This window comes from Eublepharis macularius, chromosome 14 (assembly GCF_028583425.1).
Source record: "Eublepharis macularius isolate TG4126 chromosome 14, MPM_Emac_v1.0, whole genome shotgun sequence".
In the NCBI taxonomy this organism is placed as follows: Eukaryota; Metazoa; Chordata; class Lepidosauria; order Squamata; family Eublepharidae; genus Eublepharis; species Eublepharis macularius.
The window spans coordinates 41323460-41342873 of record NC_072803.1 but is presented as its reverse complement, the minus strand read 5'-3'; positions in this window follow the sequence as shown (position 1 = coordinate 41342873).

The window sequence follows — 19414 nt, the reverse complement described above, 5'->3', positions numbered from 1 at the left end:
TTCCTTTAATTTTCAAGCAAGTAAGTTTATAGATTCGGTGGCCTTTTTTGTGTTCATCTTCTAGTTTTCTTATTCTAGATATCATTTCATTTCTAATGTTTTCTTTTTGCTCTTCATGACAGGAGGCAATGGAGATTAATTTCCCTCTAAGTACCACTTCCATAGCATCCTACACGTGGATTTGAGGAATGCCACATAGTTTATTTGTTTCTATTGTTTAATTTCTAAAGTGACTTCAGAAGAAATTTATTTGTTAAATAAAAGTGATTTATTTAGTTTCCAATTTGTTTGATGTCATTTATTCTCAGTGTACATTCTGTCCAAGCATAGTCTGTCCACAACTTGTCACCAATCCTTGATGTAAAGAGTTTGACTAATTAATTTAGGAGATAAGAATATGTCATTTAAATATGTAATTTAGAAGATAAGAATATGTAATCAATCCTTGTGTATATATTGTGGATAGAAGAGAAGTATGTATAGTCTGTTACCAGTGGGTTTTGAAGATGTCACTAGATCAATAGATAAAGCCTAAGAGCCATTAATTGATCTTAGCAGCTTAGTAACTGTATTGTTAATTTTAATTGCTTTGACACGATAGGCAGTAAAATTTAAAAGGTCATTCAGAGAGGAGTGATACAAATGTTTACTGCTGACACATTGATTTACCCATGCTGAACGAAAGCAGAATTGAAAGCCAAGAGAATCAAGTGCACTCTGCATGAAGACAGCTCGCCAGGTTGTTTTGATCTACAAGCAGCTCTCCACACTGAAAGCAGTGAAAGCAGCTTTCTCAGTAATCATGCTTTGCGGTATTATCCAATACAATTTTTAAAGTTTGTATATGTACACTCACACATTATGCAATGCATTTATATTTTGTATCACTTTCATATTTATCAAAATACTTAATTTCACAGGTCAAGGTATGGTGTCATGGAAATATAAATAATAATAATAACTGTGCTTATATACCGCTCTTCTACACATATTAGTGCCTCACACAGAGCAGTGAACAAGTTAGTGTTATTCTTATCCCCACAATGGAGCTGGGGCTGAGAGGAGTGGCTGACCCAAGGCCACCTACTGAGCTCATGTCAGTCGTGGGATTCAAACCAGTAGACTGCTGATTATGGTTTAGAACACATACTTAGTGAAACATATGCATTCTAAATAATGCTGTATGAACTTCACTGTAGTTCTTTTTCTAGTATGGTGTATAACTGGTGCTTCTTTATCTTTGACAGCCAATTAAAAATAGTGAACAGTATCAGATAACTGTTCTGTAATTGTTAGCAGAGTCCAAGGATGATCTGGTCATGTAACTTTTCCTGTCATTTTTACTATCCATATCTCTTATCTTGCAGCTGGGCATAGTGGTACTTCTGGCTAGGTAGAATGTCACATGATTGGAAATAGTAAAAAAGAATTAAATTATGATTGGTTTGATATTTATCTATGTTATCATATGAAAAGATCTTAGATTTCTGCATAAGATAATATATAAAAATGGTAATCCAAATAGCAGATCAGGGTTTTGGCCAAAAGAAATCTCATGAAGATCTAGGCAGGAAAGTTACCCTTGTAATATGTGCTACGGTAACTTGAATGCATTTCATCATTAATCTGACTGAGTTAGATTTCATTAAGAAATGTTAGGAAACTTAATTCTTGTTGTGTTCATCTGCTCTATTATTCTGTGTTTTATTTAAATAAACATTTATATTTTGATACCTCACTTAATGAAAAAGACTAGCGTTAATTAATGAAAGAAGCCATTAAACTCTTAGGAGGAGTCTGTCTCCTGGTTGGGAGAGTGCAACAAAAACATACATCCCGTTTATTTTGTACTGACAAACAGTTTCTCTAAAACAGAGAAATGTGTTTTCAGTTCTCACTTGAAGGTTTCAAGCTGCTCAGGATTTAAGATAAAACCTTCAACCCATCTCTACCGAGTATTTAATACTTTTTACTTAATGTTTAAAAGTTATGTTTAATATTTATGCCTAATATGATTATAGAAGCTATACTGTTTGAATTATCTATACACTTATTTGAGTTGGATTGTTAGTAAAATTACAATTTTATGAAATGTTTACCATTTTATAACATTACAACTTTGTACCACAAAAGTTTTAAGTTTTGCATGTAGAAGAGGTTGCCAAAAATAAATCCCCCCATCCCCCATCCCCCATCCCAAAGACAAAGACAAAGACACGGGGGGCCCCGGGGGTCGCGGCTGCGCCACATAGGAGGCCTCAGCTCCAAAACTAGAGACTGGACCAGCACATGAGCTGTGGTGGGGGACAGTCTCTGGAGTTCGGGGGTGTGTGATTTGGGGTGATCCAAAGATTATTTGGGGTTGCAGGAGGTTGCAGGGGGCAGCCGCGACCCCCGGGGCCCCCCAGCCCGCCGCGCGGCAGGCCGGGGGGCCCCAGGGGGTCGCGGCTGCACCAGATAGGAGGCCTCAGCTCCAAAACTAGAGACTGGACAAGCACATGAGCTGTGGTGGGGGACAGTCTCTGGAGTTCAGGGGTGTGTGATTTGGGGTGATCCAAAGATTATTTGGGGTTGCAGGGGGCTTATATTTTCACCACTTCCTTATTCAAAGCCATGTCTAATACAGGGTGCTTGGAGACAGGCCACATTCGAGGCCTTAGATCCAGAACCAGAGACTGGATCAGCACCAGCACATGTCCTCTTGTAGGGGACAGTCTCTGGATTTCAGATCTGTGTGATTTGGGGTGATCCAAAGTATTTTTCTGCTGCAGCTGCCGCCCCTTTCTTCTTATTGAAATGTTCTGGGGGCATCCTATTTTGAAGCTGTTTACTCAAGATCTGGGTTTTGTAGGATGACCCAGTATAGGTCCACTTAGAGTGCTGAGTCTTCTGAATATCGAGGTGTATAATATGTGCCCCTGCAAACTTCATTTTGGAGTTATAGCTTTTCAGTTTTCCCACAATATTTTTCTTTGGCTTTGCGAATAACGAATAAGGAATAAGGAACTGCGAATAAGGAACTGGGAACTGGGAACCAACTTCAGCTTCGTTGGAATGACATAGCTTCTGGAAGTGGAAGAAAAGACAATGTTGGTATTCATTGCTAGTTGCTGCCCTCTGGTGGTGATTACTTAAGATACTGGAGAGGTGTACCTTCAAACAATGATGAAATCAACATGGAACTCTCTATTTCATTGCTTCTTCCAAAATTTATTAAAATGTTATTATAAAGTGGGCTTGAAAATCTGAACACACAATCCAGTATGCCCAGCTGCAGTGTGATCTGTTGTATGGATGCATGGTATGGATGGTTTTGAATTAACAGGTAAGCATTTTATTTCTTCTAGTTCTGTAAATTAGTTTCTGTCTCTCTCTGTGTCTCCATGACCACTGCAAGCTTATATACTTTCCCCTGGAGCAATGTAATAAATAACAGTGGTTGAAGGAGTTTGGTAATAGGTTGGATAAACACTAATAAATGGAAATTCAGCCCAGATTAGAAGGAGGGGCTGTTGATAGATGGTTCATTATGATGTGAATTTGATAGTTCTGGATGGGGTTGCATTCTCTTCTCAAAGATCATCATCAACATCCCACTCTTTTGGACATTATTAGTTAATTTGTCAGAGCACTTAACAAAGTTAGTGTTATTATTATAATCCCCACAACGCAGCTAGGGAGCTGGGGCTGAGAGGAGCAGTATACCCAAGGCCACCTGCAGAGTTCATGGCAGTAGTGGGAGTCAAATCTGCAGAGTGCTGGCTCAGAGCCCAGCCACTTAACCACTGTGCTACAACAGCTCTCAGGTTCTTAGGATGGGAGTGCTTCTAGATCAGGTTCTTAAGATGGGAGTGCTTCTAGATACGAATATGGACAGTTAAGTGGTGTTTGGTGCACCAAAGTAGCTGTCACTAGCTTTAGTTGATTCAGTTGCATTCCTTTTTGTGAATACATGAGCTGGCCACTGTTAATTTATACTTGTCATAAGCAGCCTTGATTACTTGAATGGATTGTACATGGGTATGCCCTTGGAGAATATTCAGAAACAACCAGAAGTGGCAGCCAGGTTGTTAACTGGGGAGCACCATAGTGACAATATGGCTTCAATAATTAAACATTTCACTGACTGGGCATTTGTTTTCAGGCCCAATGCAAGGTTCTATTTCCAACCTCTGTAGATCTACATTCTCAGTTATGAAACTGAGAATTAAGCTTTTACTCTAAAGCATTTCTCCAAGTGTCCCTATTTAGGAGATAGATGGGTAGCTACTGGGAAATATCCTTTTCTATGATGGAAACCTGGCCTCAAAACTTTCTCCTTGATTCATTATTATTCTTAATGTAAAGTCCATTTTGTTAGTGAAGACTTTTAATAGTGATGAACTTTCATGTTCTGAAATGCTTTTTTAAAATTGTTTTTAAGGGTTGTGAGCCACTTTGAGGATTTTATAACGGAAAGATAAGGTATAAATTTATAAATTTTACTTTGGGACCCACATGACTGATAACAACTTCTTTCACTTTTTTAATTAACTGTGGTTATTAAAGCACAATGATATTGTTAGTATTTTTACACATCTCTTTAGTAGTCTGTTGTATGCTTTCATGTTTTTAATCTCAACCTTTCTCCAAGCAGCCCAAGGTGGTATATGGGGGTGCCCAAGATCATTCTGTGAACTTTATTCTTAAGTGTGGATTTGATCCTGGGTAATATGATACCCTAGTAGGCACTACACTATATTGGTTCTCAACAGAAGCCATTAACTGGCTGAAGAACAGCAGTTTGCTAAAGTAGTTTTGTGTCATGTAAATAAGCATTATTAATGCGTATTCAGGACTTTTCTTCTGTCCCTTGATTCTGGCAAACACAGTTTAATGTTTAACTGTAAAAACGGAGAGCACTGTTTATTCTTAGAAACCATTTTTGCTTTTTTTCAATTTTATATTTTTTTGACAAGTGTTTGGAAAAGTTCTTGAAACTGAAAGGCCAAGGTATATTTAAATATTGAGCTTAGTGGCACTTATTAGCTTCTGCTGAATCTATTGTTCCACTGGTCTGCTCAGGACAGAGTCCCGACTGAATGGCTAACTAGAATCTGAGGTTTCTAAGTAGATTTTCCTGACCTCCAGAGACTCAAGAGGAGGAGACTGGGAGATAAGAAAAAATACCTTAGATTTGATTGGAAGGGAACCTAGTGAGGAAGGGACAGGTTTGGTGGCACTTAAGGGCAGAGCCTACCTAAACCTGGTGGTTCAGAGACTGAAAATGACAGATATGGAAGTGGAGCTAATAGGGGGGGAAACTCTTATCAAGCCAAATAAAAAATTGGCTTTGCTCTTGGTTCTGGTCTCTCATTTTGAGATTTTACTACTGCAGAAGATTCTGAGGGGGAAGCATCTGAGGAGGAAGTCTGGCCACCCTTAAGCTGTAGGTTTTGTGTTGATGCTTTGTGCATGTTGGATAGAAGATCTTCCATGACAGGATCCCAAACCTATTTTGCTATTTTCACAACATTCATTTAGATATCTTCTTCGAGACTTCAAGCTGTGGAGGCTGTCTGCAGGAGCCTCTTTTTCAAAACCAAATCTCACTTGCTATTGTCCTCGACCAATTTCGACTTTGCCCATTCAAGGACTAGCCAGCCTAGTGGATAGTTTCCCCTTTAAATGTAATAATCTAGCAGTCTGCCTTATGTGACCTGCAGACTCATAAAAAGGTGGGCTAGGTAAGGAATATCCTGCGCCTGTAACCAATTTACAGGACCAGTAATCCAGATGGGCTTCTGATGAATTTCCAGAATGTGCAGGTAGGGAATCTTGGTCTTGAAGGGTTTCTGATAAGGCCATGGCCTTTTGTAAGCTCCTTGTGTGCTTGGTCCGATTAAACTATTTTGAGTAGGCCTCCTCTCTCCTTTGGCAGTTGAGGGGCTTTACTCGGACTAAAGATACACTAACAGCTGGCTGGCTAGGGATTAGGATGTATTCAAAAGGCCTGTTGAACTAATTTCTTACTGGCCAAGATTCTTCTCTAACCCCAATGCATACTCTGAATTACTGTGGTTCAGATTTGGTAGCTCCTCAGTCTTTTTACAATAAATGCCAATTAGCTGCTGGGTCAAAAAAAAACCTATTCTGTGGTACATCTTGTGGTTGCTCTTGATAGTTTCCTGCAACCATAATAAATATGCTAGTACTCTGAGCCATCTTGCCAACTTGCAAGCTGTGAATAGGAAGACAACCATTGGTAAATGAACTCTGAACTAGCACTTAGGTTTGGATATAAATGATGCTTCCTTTACTGAACTCAAGCTGAAGCTTTTTTGTTCTCTTCTTCAGCTGCTGCAGGCTGCTTTGTTTAGATGATATTATCCTCCAATCTAAACCATCAAGTTAAAAAGAAACCTTGGCATTCAATACAAAGATGGTTGGTCAGTAATATATACAAATGAGGCCAAATCCATTCACTTTAATATTTCATTGTGCATACAGTATGTCTTTAGAACTTAGAAATATTGGATCTGAACTAGAGACGTATTCCGACGAACCTTCTTATTTTAGTATTTATGTGATAAAACTTCCCTCTCTCATGGAGAAGAAGCTATTCTTGATTCTTTAAGAATATAGGTGACAGTTGAGAAGCTGAAGGGGGCCAAAGCAGATATAGCAGAATAGCTTAAGAAATGAATGATATGAACAGTCCCTGGTTCGAATTTTCTTTCTGCCATTCATTCACCAGGTGGTTTCAGGAAAGCCACTGTCTTTCATCTGACATTTTTCAGTGGAGTTAGAATCTTCCAAGTCCTTTGAAGTTAGTGATCTTAGAAGGGTGTAATTCTGCTTAGGACCGTACCACCAGTGGACTTTTGTAACTGCATTTGGGATGGTTTGACATACTAATTATCTGGCATTTAAGTAGATTTCTGCATACTTATTTTGAGCTGTCTTACATAGTCAGTTCTCTTGGGTTTGTATTTACAGTGCAATCCTAAGAAAAGAGTTACTCCAGTCTAAGCCCAATCAATGGGCTATGCCCATTGAAACTCCAGTCTAAGCCCAATCAATGGGCTTAGACTGGAGTAACTCTGTTTAGGATTGCACTGTTAAATTTTAAAAATATTTGAGATTGTTTGATTTGTATAATATGTTCTAAAAGCTTTTTTAACTTGATCTTTTCTGTTTTGTTTTGATATTTATGTATTCTTATACTAACCCTCTTTGTATTTAGCTAGCCTTCATTTCTTAACAAGAATCTGCAACAAATATGGAAAACAAAACAATGGCCCACACATAAACACTCAATCTACGTTCCACTTCCAAAAAAAGAGGATGCCAAAGAGTGCAGCAACTACCAGACCATCGCATTAATTTCCCACACAATCAAAGTGATGCTCAAAATTCTCTGATCGATAAGGAAGGCAGGAAACTAGACATACTTAGTAGAAAGGTTTATACTTCTACAGCTTTGACCTTTAAAACTGGTAATTATGAGGCTATCATGACCCACTACCTGCTTTTTTTATGGGAAAAGATAGGTTTATATTTGAATCTAGAAAGCTGGGCAATATATTTAAATACATAAAATTGTTAGATATTGGTGAAAATTTCTTAAGGGAGTTATGGTAATCTATCTAATTAAACTAATCAAGGTGCAGGATCTTACTACTTCAGCAGGGGTTTCATTACAACAAATTGCTAAGGATAGCAGAATAAAATTAACTATAAAAGTATAAAAGGCTTCTCGGCCTTTTGGCTAAGATCAAGTGTAGTATTTGAATCTAATTCCTGATGATGAGCAAAGGATCATTACGATCTTGCAAGAAGAAGCTCTAAGGCGCTCCAAACAACGGATTAACATGGCCAGCCATATTGGGGATGGCTCATTCAGAGTTATCACCTCCACTATTGTCATATCTAGACATGTGTGGCTCAGAACCATAGCTCTAGCCCCTCAATAGGATGAGGGTAGAAGATCTTCCCTTAAATGATCTGACTTGCTTTCTTCCACTATAGATGAAGCATTAAAAAAAATTTAAGGATGATAAGGTAACAGCTTGATGCTTGTGTATCACACCTTTCTACTCAAATCCATCCAGAGATGTCCCCTTCAGGTGAAGGATCTGAGAAAGAGATGTCCAAGAAGAGAGAACCTGGAGAGTAGTAGGGAAAAGTGGGACAAACAGTAACCCTCATCCGGTGTGGGCCTTCTGAAGAAGTGTGGATCAGTCTTCCCTGTCATTACCAGCAAGAAGTCAGATGATGTTGCCTGTGAAAAGCATTTGCCAGAAAGGTAAAGAGAAAGGTACTATATTATTAGAGCACCAAGTAAAAGGGGGACCCCCTGCAGGAGTTCTTGTCCCACATGGGGTAATAAACCTACCTAGAAGCATGCAGGGAAAAGTGATGGTAAATATAATTAATGAAACCTCTCATGATGTGATAATAAAGAACGGATGATAGCTGATCTGTTTGAACCTAAGAACATTATGCATCCACACAAGGAAGAAAGCTCCACACTGATCCTGACTGTTTTGATTTTGGAGATGCACCAGTACCTGAAGAATGGAAGAAAAGCTCTTCAAACGCTCTTGAGTGTTCTCATTACATGAAGATTGCTCTTTCAGAAATAGAGGTTGTGGGAGCACCTGCAGCAGCTACGGGCAGCTGGTATAATTTCTGAACCCTGCAGTCCATATGCTTCTCCCATTGTGGTGGTTCAGTAGAAGAATGGAAAGATTAGGATGTGCATAGACTAATGAATTTTAAATAAACATACATGCCAGACCAGCACACTACACCTAGAACAGAAGATGCTTTAGACAGTCTCCTAGAAAGTAAGTGGTTCTCTGTTTTAGATCTTTAAGAGAGGATAAAGAAAAAAACAGCATTTATCTGCCCTTTAGAATTTTACCAGTTTGAGCACATGCCCCAAGGAATATTTGGGGCTGCAGCCACTTTTCAGCACCTTATGGAAAAAGTAGTAGGAGATACACATTTGTTTCAAGTTATATTTTATCTGGATGACCTGATTGTATTTGGAAAATCTTTAGAAGAACATGAAGGTAGACTTTTGAAAGGTTTTTTAAAAAAACCTTTATTGTTGTTCTTTAAAAGTCCATATTACAGAGATTGCAATAGAGAATTCAATTTACAATAATAACAATTCAATATTGGAATCAAATATAACAGTATGCAAGAAGAGATTAAAACTGAATATAGAATATATTTGTCATGGAGCTCAGTGAAGGAGAGGACTTCTCGGGAGAAGAGGAACCTTGTGTAACCAGCCAAGCCATCTCTGATACAGCAGAAGCCGGTAATCAGGAGGAACAGCTGCTGGCAGATCAGAGTCCATGGCCAGCAGCTGAGCCAGAAACCCCAACACCCTTCAGCCCCAACACCACTGGTGAAGCCCAGCCAGCAGCTGAGCCAGCAACACCAGTGCCTACCAGTTCCAACACCACTGGTGAAGCACTGCCAAGGACACCCAAACCTCCAGCTTCATACAGAGAGCGCCATAGACAAAAGCACCAGGGGAGCTGCGGAAGAGGCGGTAAAGTGCATGCCTCCTGGCCAGACACCAGCTGCTTGTTGAAAGTGGTGAGGAAGTAAGCACAGGATAGCTCCCAAGAAGCTGGCTGCCAGCGCAGCCTAGCTATATAACCCTGCCACAGACAACCAGGGAGCGTGGAAGCAACACATCAGAATTCTGTTCCTGCTGCAACCACGCCACTGAACCTGGCCTTGCCCTTTCCTTACTATTGTGACATTTGGACCATGCCTTGACTCTGCTTTCGCCTAGCCCTTGGGACTTGCTGTTAACTGATCTTTGGACTGCCTGACCTTGCTATCTGGACTCTGACCAAGCTACTGGACCAGTCTACAAGAATATTATAACAACATCAAAAGAGTTTAGCTTACCATTCATATGTAAAATTCCAACATATCTCAGAAGGAGGTGAGCACCTGGGGGACATAGAAGGGTGGTAGAATACCATGTTTACTGAGGTAAGTCAGCAGCGGAAACTAGATTTGTGTGAATTTGTCTTGGGAATCTTCAGTATCAGATTGTTTTAGATCGGAAATGAAAAACTCCCATAGTTTTTTAAGCCATGCTTGAATGGTGGGAGAGCAGTTGTCTTTCCATTTGGCTGCAATAGCCATTTTTGCTGCTTCTACTAGAATGGCTATAAGTTCTCTCCTTGATGACAAATCAGACCTGTTTTCCCAGACATTTAACAGCAATGATTCTGGTGAATTTGGTATGGAACACCCAATTATTTCATGGATATTTTTTATGATGTCCTCCCAAAATTTGTTTACCTTTGGGCAAGCCCCCAGCAGTGAGTATAAGTGCCAGGATTCCTACAATTCTTCCAGCATAAGGGAGATCTAGAGCTATCTATATAGTGTAATTGTGTGTGTGGGGGGGGGGGGGTGAAATAGCAGTTTGTCAAAATTTTGAATGCTTGCAATCGAATAGGGAAGGCTCTCGTTGAAAATGATTTCCAGGTGTGATTCCAATGTTCCTCTGTCAAATCTATTGAACACATAGTCTGCCGGGTCTTTTGATATTTTGGAGCCTTAACTGCATCCTCTCCAAGCAAAATTGAGAGTAAACATCTCGTAGCACCCTCATTTGTATTGAGTATTTTTTCAAAGTCAGTTTTAGGTCTCTTTAGTGCTTTCCTGATCAGACAAAGACTCCTTGACATCGAGATTCAGAATCTCAGGAGTCTTGCTAAAGTTCACCTCTAGATTTGGGGGTTTTACCCCATGGGTATAGGGCAGAATATCTCACTTGTTTAATGGCCCCACATTATCATAGAGCTTATTCATTAGCTTGGTTTAATGTGCTACCTTCTGCGGTACTTTATGGGAGATTCCATAAAATGCCATATGCTAACAGGTTATGCACTTGTGCTCAGTGAGACATAGAAACCCTGGAACATGTTTTTTTGTATTGTACTTATTACTGTGATATACATCCCACACTCATTGATCCGCTGTTGAGAGAGCAAATTGGAAAATCTGATAAATGTAAAGTTATCTTCCTATTGGCTACTCAGAACCAAAAAGTTATTGAAACTTAGCTAAATTTTTATATCTTGCATCTATGAGGCGAGTTGTGTATTTGTAGACTGAGTTCCGGTTGCGTTGAGTGTTTTTGTTAATGTGGATGTAATGCCAATAAAGGTTGCTGCTGCTGCTGCTGCTTTAGTGCTTTCTGTATATTTAGATCTCTCATTAAATGTTGTAACTGGAGATAGCTGTACCATGGTATTTTCATATCTAAAGATTGTTCTAAATCCACCTTTCCTCTGAAAGTACCTTTATGAGTAATGTCAGCTAGTGTTAACATGTCTGCTTGTTTTACAATGAGGCTGGAATTCTTTACTTGGAGGAAACCAGGGTTGGTTAGTAAACGCCTGCAATGGAAAGGAATCAGGGGCTAATTTCTTTCTCCACCTATCCCAAGTCTTTAAGGATGTATGTAGGAATTCATTTTTCAGTGCCTGAATGGGACAGATGGAGGTAGAATTCCAAAATACTTCATTTAAGGTTTTGGGGTGAATATAAGTTCCTTCTATGTGTACCCAGCCCTCTGTCGCATGTTTGTTTAGCATTTACATTGAGCAGTTTAGCTGCATGGTAATATAGTTTTAGATCTGGTATATTAACCCACCCTTCTTGGAGTGATTACGTAATATTTTAAAGTTGACTCTATGTCTTTTATAAGACCAGAGGAAATTATTTAACATTGTTTATCATTTGTTTAGCTGTGTATCAGATATCTCTATTGGGAGGGAGTGAAAAAGAAATAAGAATCTCTGGATACAAAACTCTTTATTAGATCTATTCTGTCAGGCCAGGTTAGGATTTGTTTATGCCATTTTCTCAGTTGATTTGCAATATCAGTAGTTAATTTAGTATAATTGAATTTGAAAAGGTGTTTTAGTTCTAGAGGGATTTGTATACCAAGATGTCTCCAGCTAGAGGTGACCCAGCTGAATGTAAAAGTAGTTTTTAAAATGGAGGATTTGCTAGTCTATACGATCAAACCTGAAATAGGCCATGGACCCTTAAAGTACACAGAAATCTCTTGTTACCCATTGGAGAATTAGTTGGGGTGCAACCCACAGTAACATCTCAGGTGAGTTAAGATGTTCAGCAACGAATTCCAACAAGGAGATGTCCTATAAAACAGCACAGTACCAATGGTTCAGAGAGTGATTCAGGTGGGGGTGCCAATAATTGTGCATATCCAAATGAGGTACCCAGGAGAGTAGAGGAATTCTCATGGCCCAGTAGCTCATCCCATGACAATGGGTGCAATTCCTCAGGGATCACTGATAGTTTGAGAAACCAATCAGATTTCTAGTTCATCGAACCCAGATCCAGAGCTATTTGCACCTTCAGCATTTGAATAAAAAAGAATGAAGGATCCAGTTCCATCATTAGATATTTTGTCTCTTGAATTTAATAGCCCTAACGAGGGGGGATATGTTCTTAATGAACCCAGATAGATAAAGAGGATATTGTTTTAGCTGATTAACAGAACTCTATAGTTCAGGAGGTGAGCATACCACTACGTAGCAGAACTGAGGCATCCGCCTTAACAGAAGGGACAGGGAGATTAAACCTGTGCAAAGTTTGACTTATCCAGCTCCAGGAGTAGTAAGTGAACAGCCCACTTATATAGTTCATAGATTAGTGAATGCTTTGACCAACCTCTGCACATTCAGAAAGGGGAAAGTGCAAGTACTACAATGGGTATAAAATAGGGGTATTACAGAAATTTGTCGGGACATCAAGTATTTAGCTGGGGAGACAATATAAGCCTTCTAAAATACTTGATATGAAAAAAGAGAAAACACTACCCTCTAGAGGGAGGGTTTTTTAAAGAGTAGCTGAGGAGTGGTTGCCTAGCAGTGGGACTGTTGGAGGGTGGCAGTTGGCAGATGGCAGTTGGAAGCCCTGAGAATAAAAGGAGTTAGCCTTGTTAGTCTGTAGTAGCAAAATAGTAAGAGTCCAGTAGCACCTTTAAAACTAGCCAACTTTATTGTAGCCTAAGCTTTCGAGAACCACAGCTCTCTTCATCAGATGCAAAAATCAATGGCCGGAAAGTATTTCCATGTCTATGTGTGTATGGCTTGAATACTACTTTATGTATTCTGGCTGGGCACCTGTTTACATGCTGCATATGGCAGCAGGAGAAGTTTGTGAGAGTGTGGAACTGTTGAGCACTCTCATACACAAGCAAGTATTCTTAGGGGCGAGATTCAAAGCTAGGAACTGGCAAGATGATGTAGTGATCAATTTCATACTCTTGTGTGCTGTAGGGCTGGCTGAAAGGAAGCAGCCAATCACAAGGATAAAATTTCAAGATGTTTCTGCATTTGCATACAGGTAAGTTAAAAGGCATGATGAGGTTTCTTGAGGACAGTTGCTGAAACAGCTTGAAGGCATACAGCAAACTGATGTTCTTATAGTCACTGGCTAGCATTTTATTTTTATTCTCATATGTGCACCTTGTTATAAGCATGGATTGCTACAGGGTTTCATTTGGCATTTAAATGGAAGCTGGCAGCAGATTCTATGTTTGGGTCTCAGTGGGGCTTCCTTTGAACAAGGGCTTACTGAGGTTCTTAATCTCCAGACCTATTTTCAGCATTAAGTAGCCACAGCCTAGCATTGTGCATCAAGGATTAGAAGGCAGAACACCAACTCAGAGGGTGTAGCTTCTAGGTAAACTGGAGGCAACATAACCTATAGAGGTGATCATACACAGGTTTGAGCTTTTTTTATCTACTATGTTTTTCAACCATTGAAGGAGTGGGCTTTAATGAATAGAGATAAGACTTGATGCTTTCCCTCCCATTTCCCAGTCAAGGCTTGCCAGCTTGGAGCCTTCCTGAGGCACCCAGTACTTGTGCCTCGGGATGAAAGCATTATGCAATGAGCCAGCTGCATCCTCCTAAATCTAATTTTAGTTCCATGTTAAAGAGTATCTTAGGCTGCTATGATGTAGGTGCTGCTGCTGACCAGTCTGGTGAGGTTTTAGTAGGAAGGATGACTCAGGGCTTGAGGCTTATGTTGCAAAAACCTCCAAGCAGCGCTAAGACTGGCCAATTGGGGCCTTAACGTCTTATATTAAGGTCCTTTAATTGGACTAAGCCTGTTTAATTCACCATATGGGGGTTTGTATGCTCTCTGGATTGGCTGGAACAGAGATGAGTGGCTGGAAAAGCTCCATCCCTTCCCATTACCATCCCAAATGCTGGAAAGTCTGCTGAGAGTTGAGCAGGATTAAATGGGTTCTGCCTGTTATGGCCTAATAAAAGGAGCAGATGGCCTGACCTACACAAGGATCATTAGTTTTAGGCCAAGGAAGGCTCTGAGCTGGCAAGCCATCCCAGAGTGCATGTAGGAAGCACAGCACTCATTCCCCATTTTCCAGCAAGCCCCCTTACCTCTAAGGACTGGTGGTTCCAGACAAAGCTGCTCAAAAGCAAAATGCCAGGCTCCAAGTAGTGCAGAAGCATTTTGTTGGTATCCAGGATGAAGAGCAATGTGCCTGTTTTTGAGTCTGCCTTGTGCTTCGGATGTTCAGATTTCTAACCTTCCACACCATGCTGAACTTTCATTTTGTGAAGCAGATTGCTCTTGTACTTTGTGAATTTGCCAGTCTCAGTACTAGGCAGGATATTTTTGTTTGTTTATGTCATTTAATCAAGACAGTCCTTAAATTGTAGCATCTGGAAAAAAAACCCAATATGCCAGATAACTTGGATGTATGGCATAGTTTGTTTCTGAGAATGAGGACTTAGTCATATACTAAATTGATAGTAGGCACAAATATTGTTTGTGCTTCTGAATGTCTTCTAAATAATGTAAAATCCAAAGCCTCTGCCCAGCTCGTCAAATTTACTGAAAGGCAGGTTTTGAGACATTGCTGAGATGAGGATTCAGCCTCATGATTTTAATGGGGGTGGGGGGGAGAGGGAGAGAGAGAGAGAGAGAGAGAGAGGTGTGCGTGTGCCAGTCACACAACATGTGCATATGCAAAATAGTCAAAGCACCCATGTTTGTTCAAAATATTGCATGTATGTCAATCTCCATCTTCTACAATAATGGACTGTTTGTATAGGGTAGTGATTGACTGGGTTCTATGCCTTGGTGTAGGCTGTTCCCACTTGAGTTGTGGAGGGGGGGGTTGGCAAGGCATGGGATCCTTCTAGGAAATAAAGCTGTAGCATAAAGGTGTAGAAAAACGTTGCCTTGAACTGTTTTCTCCAAAAGAAGATAAGCAAGCTCTGGAACCATTTTTCAACTGTTGCCTCATGTTTTGAGATAAGTAGGTATCCTAGGCCTGATGTTTGTACATCATCACCCAGTAGAAGTGAGTCCTGCAAGTGGTCATTCTTTCTTCCATACTAATATAAGATGAGGCCAAGAGCAGTATTTCCTCAGGTGGTAGCTAATAGCGATATGTATTTGTTTCTGAAAAGGTCACACTCTGAAATTAATCATCCTGCTGCAAAGCCATATTGGAAGGATCTGTAGTAAAGTGAGGTACTTCTAAATCACACTGAATGGAAACAAAGCTATCCTAAATACTTTTAGGTGGCTGCTTCATTCCCCCTCCCTTTGTCTGGCTAAAGGCAGGGCCAGCCCATTTTCTAGGCCCATGTAGATGATTGCCTAGGGTGTCACAGGTGGAGGGGCATCTACCAACCTGTGGTATGGGGTCTGCAGCAGCAAGTTGCAGCCCCAAGGGTGGCACATTGGTCAGCCCCCAGGAGCTTATTCTTTTCCTTCCTCCTTTAGGGTGGGAGGAATCCTTCTTCATACTTCCCTCCCATGCTGTGGAGGGGTGTGTGTGAAAAAGGTGGACAGCAGCTTTTTATCTTGTCACACATGACCTCATTGTGTTTAGGGTGTGAGGAGGGCAGGTGGCAGCTTCCTGCTTCACTGGGGAGGTGGAGAGGAGTAGTGGCTTCTGTTCTGCTTGGGAAGGAGAGGCGAGTCATTCACCATTTAAGGTGCCAAAAAACCCTTGAGCTGGCCCTGCTAGCTCCCCAGAGCACTTTCTTCCGTATAAGGGAGTTTGTTTCCAAGCAGTTGGGGAGGGGTCAAGTAAGAAACAATATGATTGAAAGCTTTGAGCTGTCAATCAGGTACAAAGCAACTGCATGAAGGCTGTTAATTTAGTACTTCATTTGCCTCCTCTTCTTATCAGTGTGATTCTTGGGAGGAAACTATGAAAGCTTGAAAACATATAAAGGTTTGGCAGTTTTTTCTGCCCTGTATGAGTTCTCCCTTGGATTGAATGTTTGAGGAACTTTTGTTTGCTTCATTAAATCAGTGAATTCTTTCCGATTCCATTGTTCCTAATAATTTCCTTAGGAACCACTGCAGGGAACGTTCCTAGGGTCAGCTGTGTATTTCCTGCGACTTTAGTATCAATTGGGTCAGAAACAAAATAATTAAAAGCTCAAATCTCTAAATACTATTTTTATAGATAAACCCTGAACCTATCTTTCTGATACTTTGAAGGGAACTTATCTAGTGTCAATTACATATTTGCTGGGATGTTGTGACTAATTGGTAATAAACAAAATAATTATAAACCTCCAATATTGTTTTTATATATAATTTATGAACCCCTATGCCTTTCTTTGTTCACTGCATCCCTGTAGTCTCAATGAATCTCATTAAATTAGCCACAAAAACATATGGCAGTATCAGCAGAAGCCTTGGTAAGTAAATAAAAAGGTGTCCCACTCTTCCTTCAAGGAACTCAAGGCACCATACATTATTCTTCCACTCTCTGTTTTATCCCAGCAATCTATGAGGTAGGTGAGGCTGAGTGTGTGTGACTGGTCAAGGTCACCCAGTAAGCTTCAATAGGAGAGCAGGTTTTTTAACTGATCACATTTTAAATGATAAAATTCAATCATCTGTTTGGATGTATGGAGATCATACATCTCTGCAAATTTAATCTGATTCCAGAAAGAATCAAAGAAGCTACACTGAATTGCAATTTGCCCTTTGACATCAATGAGAAATGATTTTAAAATAAATTTTAAAACTGAGACTAAGCTAGTGCTTAAATCAGGCATAAAATGAAATAAATTGTTGAAACAAGCCAGTGAAACTCATTAAGCCAACAAACAAAACAACAACAAAAGACACAAATATATTTATTTTTGCACCTCCCTGGTAGCAAGCACTCTACTTGGCAGCACCTGATGTTCCCCCTTATTGCCAAAAGTTGATCCATTTGATCCCAAATTCAGCCAGGATGGATTGTGGCAGTTTTCTGACCATCTCCTTAAAGACTTGGACTGCCCAGATGTGTAGAGGCATGAAGTTACTTCTGAAATTTTTTATTAAGATCCGATTTATGTAATGGAAAGTGGAACTGTTAAACATCAGTTGCTCCCCACCATAAAGCAGCTAGAATGTGGCTGAATTACTTGTTGCATTAATGAAAACACATTAACTTTTTTGCCTGGATCAGGAAGAGAGTGGACAAGGAGCTTTTATTTTGGAATGAGACATGCAGACAAACTTGCTCCTTGGCATGGAGGATCCTGCATACGCATCTGACAGTGTAATCATGTGTAGATTTGTGTGGTTGTGAGCCACTCAGTGGAGAAGCAAAGGCACTCTAGGTTCACAGGCACAATTTTCTTCTTTGTTAGTAGTTCACATGTACCTAAGCTGAGCCTCGGTATTCAAAATAGTCTTCAAATCTAAGGCATACAAGCCCCATCCATGTATTTTATTGCCTTCATATTAAATTTTTTTTTTTGAGGCTAATGCAAAAACCCAACTCCTTGAGGCTGAGTCGTTTGATCCTGCTGCTTTATCACCCTTCAGGTCATTTCATAATAACAAGAAGCAGCATCTCTCAATTTTTGTTTTTAGCATGTGGCTACTGCTCCTTACTCTGCTTATCCACTGTTGTTCACTTTTCTGGTGCCTTGTGTACTAGGAAGTCACTTGTAATATTACCAATATCCAGATGGTGCCTGACAGTTCTACTGGAATTACACCTGATCTCCAGAAAGCAGAGATCAGTTCCTGTGGAGATAGGATTGCCAAGTCTCCTTACCCTCCTGGCAGGAGTAGGGGGGGGGACCCCACACTTACCTGTCTTAATGTGTTTGTGCGCATGCTCCCAGGGCGTCCTGGAAGTGACGTCATCGCACAAGGCCAAAGAGCGTTCCCATGTTCTGCAGTGGCCCAATTTAGGTCCCAAATTCACCTAATGCGGGGCATGGGAGCATTCCTGGGGCAGTGCAGTGACATTCCTGGGAGTGATGTAGTTGCACTGCCCCTGGAGCATGCCTGGGAGGCTTGTTCCCCCACATTTTCCACCAAACAGAAGCTACCACGAAAACTACAGATGGAAAGAAGGGTATCCCCCTTGTGGTAAATATACAAAAAGAGTGGGATCTTTCTAGTTATCTTTAGAGTGTAAGGGATGATTTATATATATGCTTGTAACAGGACTGGTTTCTTTAACAGATCATATTAGCAATTAACGGAAGCTCTTTCAAGTGGTGGGGTTTGTCTAGCAAGTCATGGAAATGGTCCAGGCTGCTTATTGAGAAGTGACGTCCCTGACTATATACTGTGATTGTGTGTGTGTACTTGCTAGATCGTCTTCGTCCTTCTGTGCAGCCCCACATTGGGACTGCGCAGGCGCAGGCCAGCCGCGGAAAAGATTTTTCTAGCTCTAAGAGATGTGAGGGGGACGTTCGGATCCACCGCGCATGCGCGCTGGTGTTCCCGCCAATTTTGAATGCATATATATCCGAACGTCCCCGGCATTCCCTCAGTTCCTTTTTCGCCGCCGTCGAAAAGGTTCTTATTGTCTAGCGTTCGTTTCACAGCGTCTCTTCGGAGTTTTGGATCGTTTCTTCTGCTGGTCGGTATTTTCCCCTTGTCTTCTGTCGGGAGATACCGTTCATTATGTCGCAGACATCTTTGTTTAAAAAGTGTCATAAATGCGGCACTAAGATGACCCATTCGGACGGCCATGAGCTCTGCCTCATCTGCCTGGGCGAGGGGCATGTTGTCGAGCGCTGCTCCATTTGTATGTCCTTCACTCCGAAGGCAAGGAGTGATCGGAAGGCCAGGCTCCGTGCCTTCTTGTGGGATGCCAACCTTCTCCCCCCCAAGCCATCGGGCTCTTCGGGAGATAGGCCGCGCTCCGCCGCTCCGTCACCGGCGCCGTCTCGTAAGTCGCCAGAGCCGCTCCCCTCGGAACCGACGGGGCAACCCGTTCCGGAGGCCCGACCTGATTCCGGTTCCGGGGATCGTCCTTCGAGCCGGAAGGCCAAGAAGCGTTCCGCGCCCAAGCCGAAGTCCTCCTCCAAGCCTTCGGTTCCGGAGGCTGTTT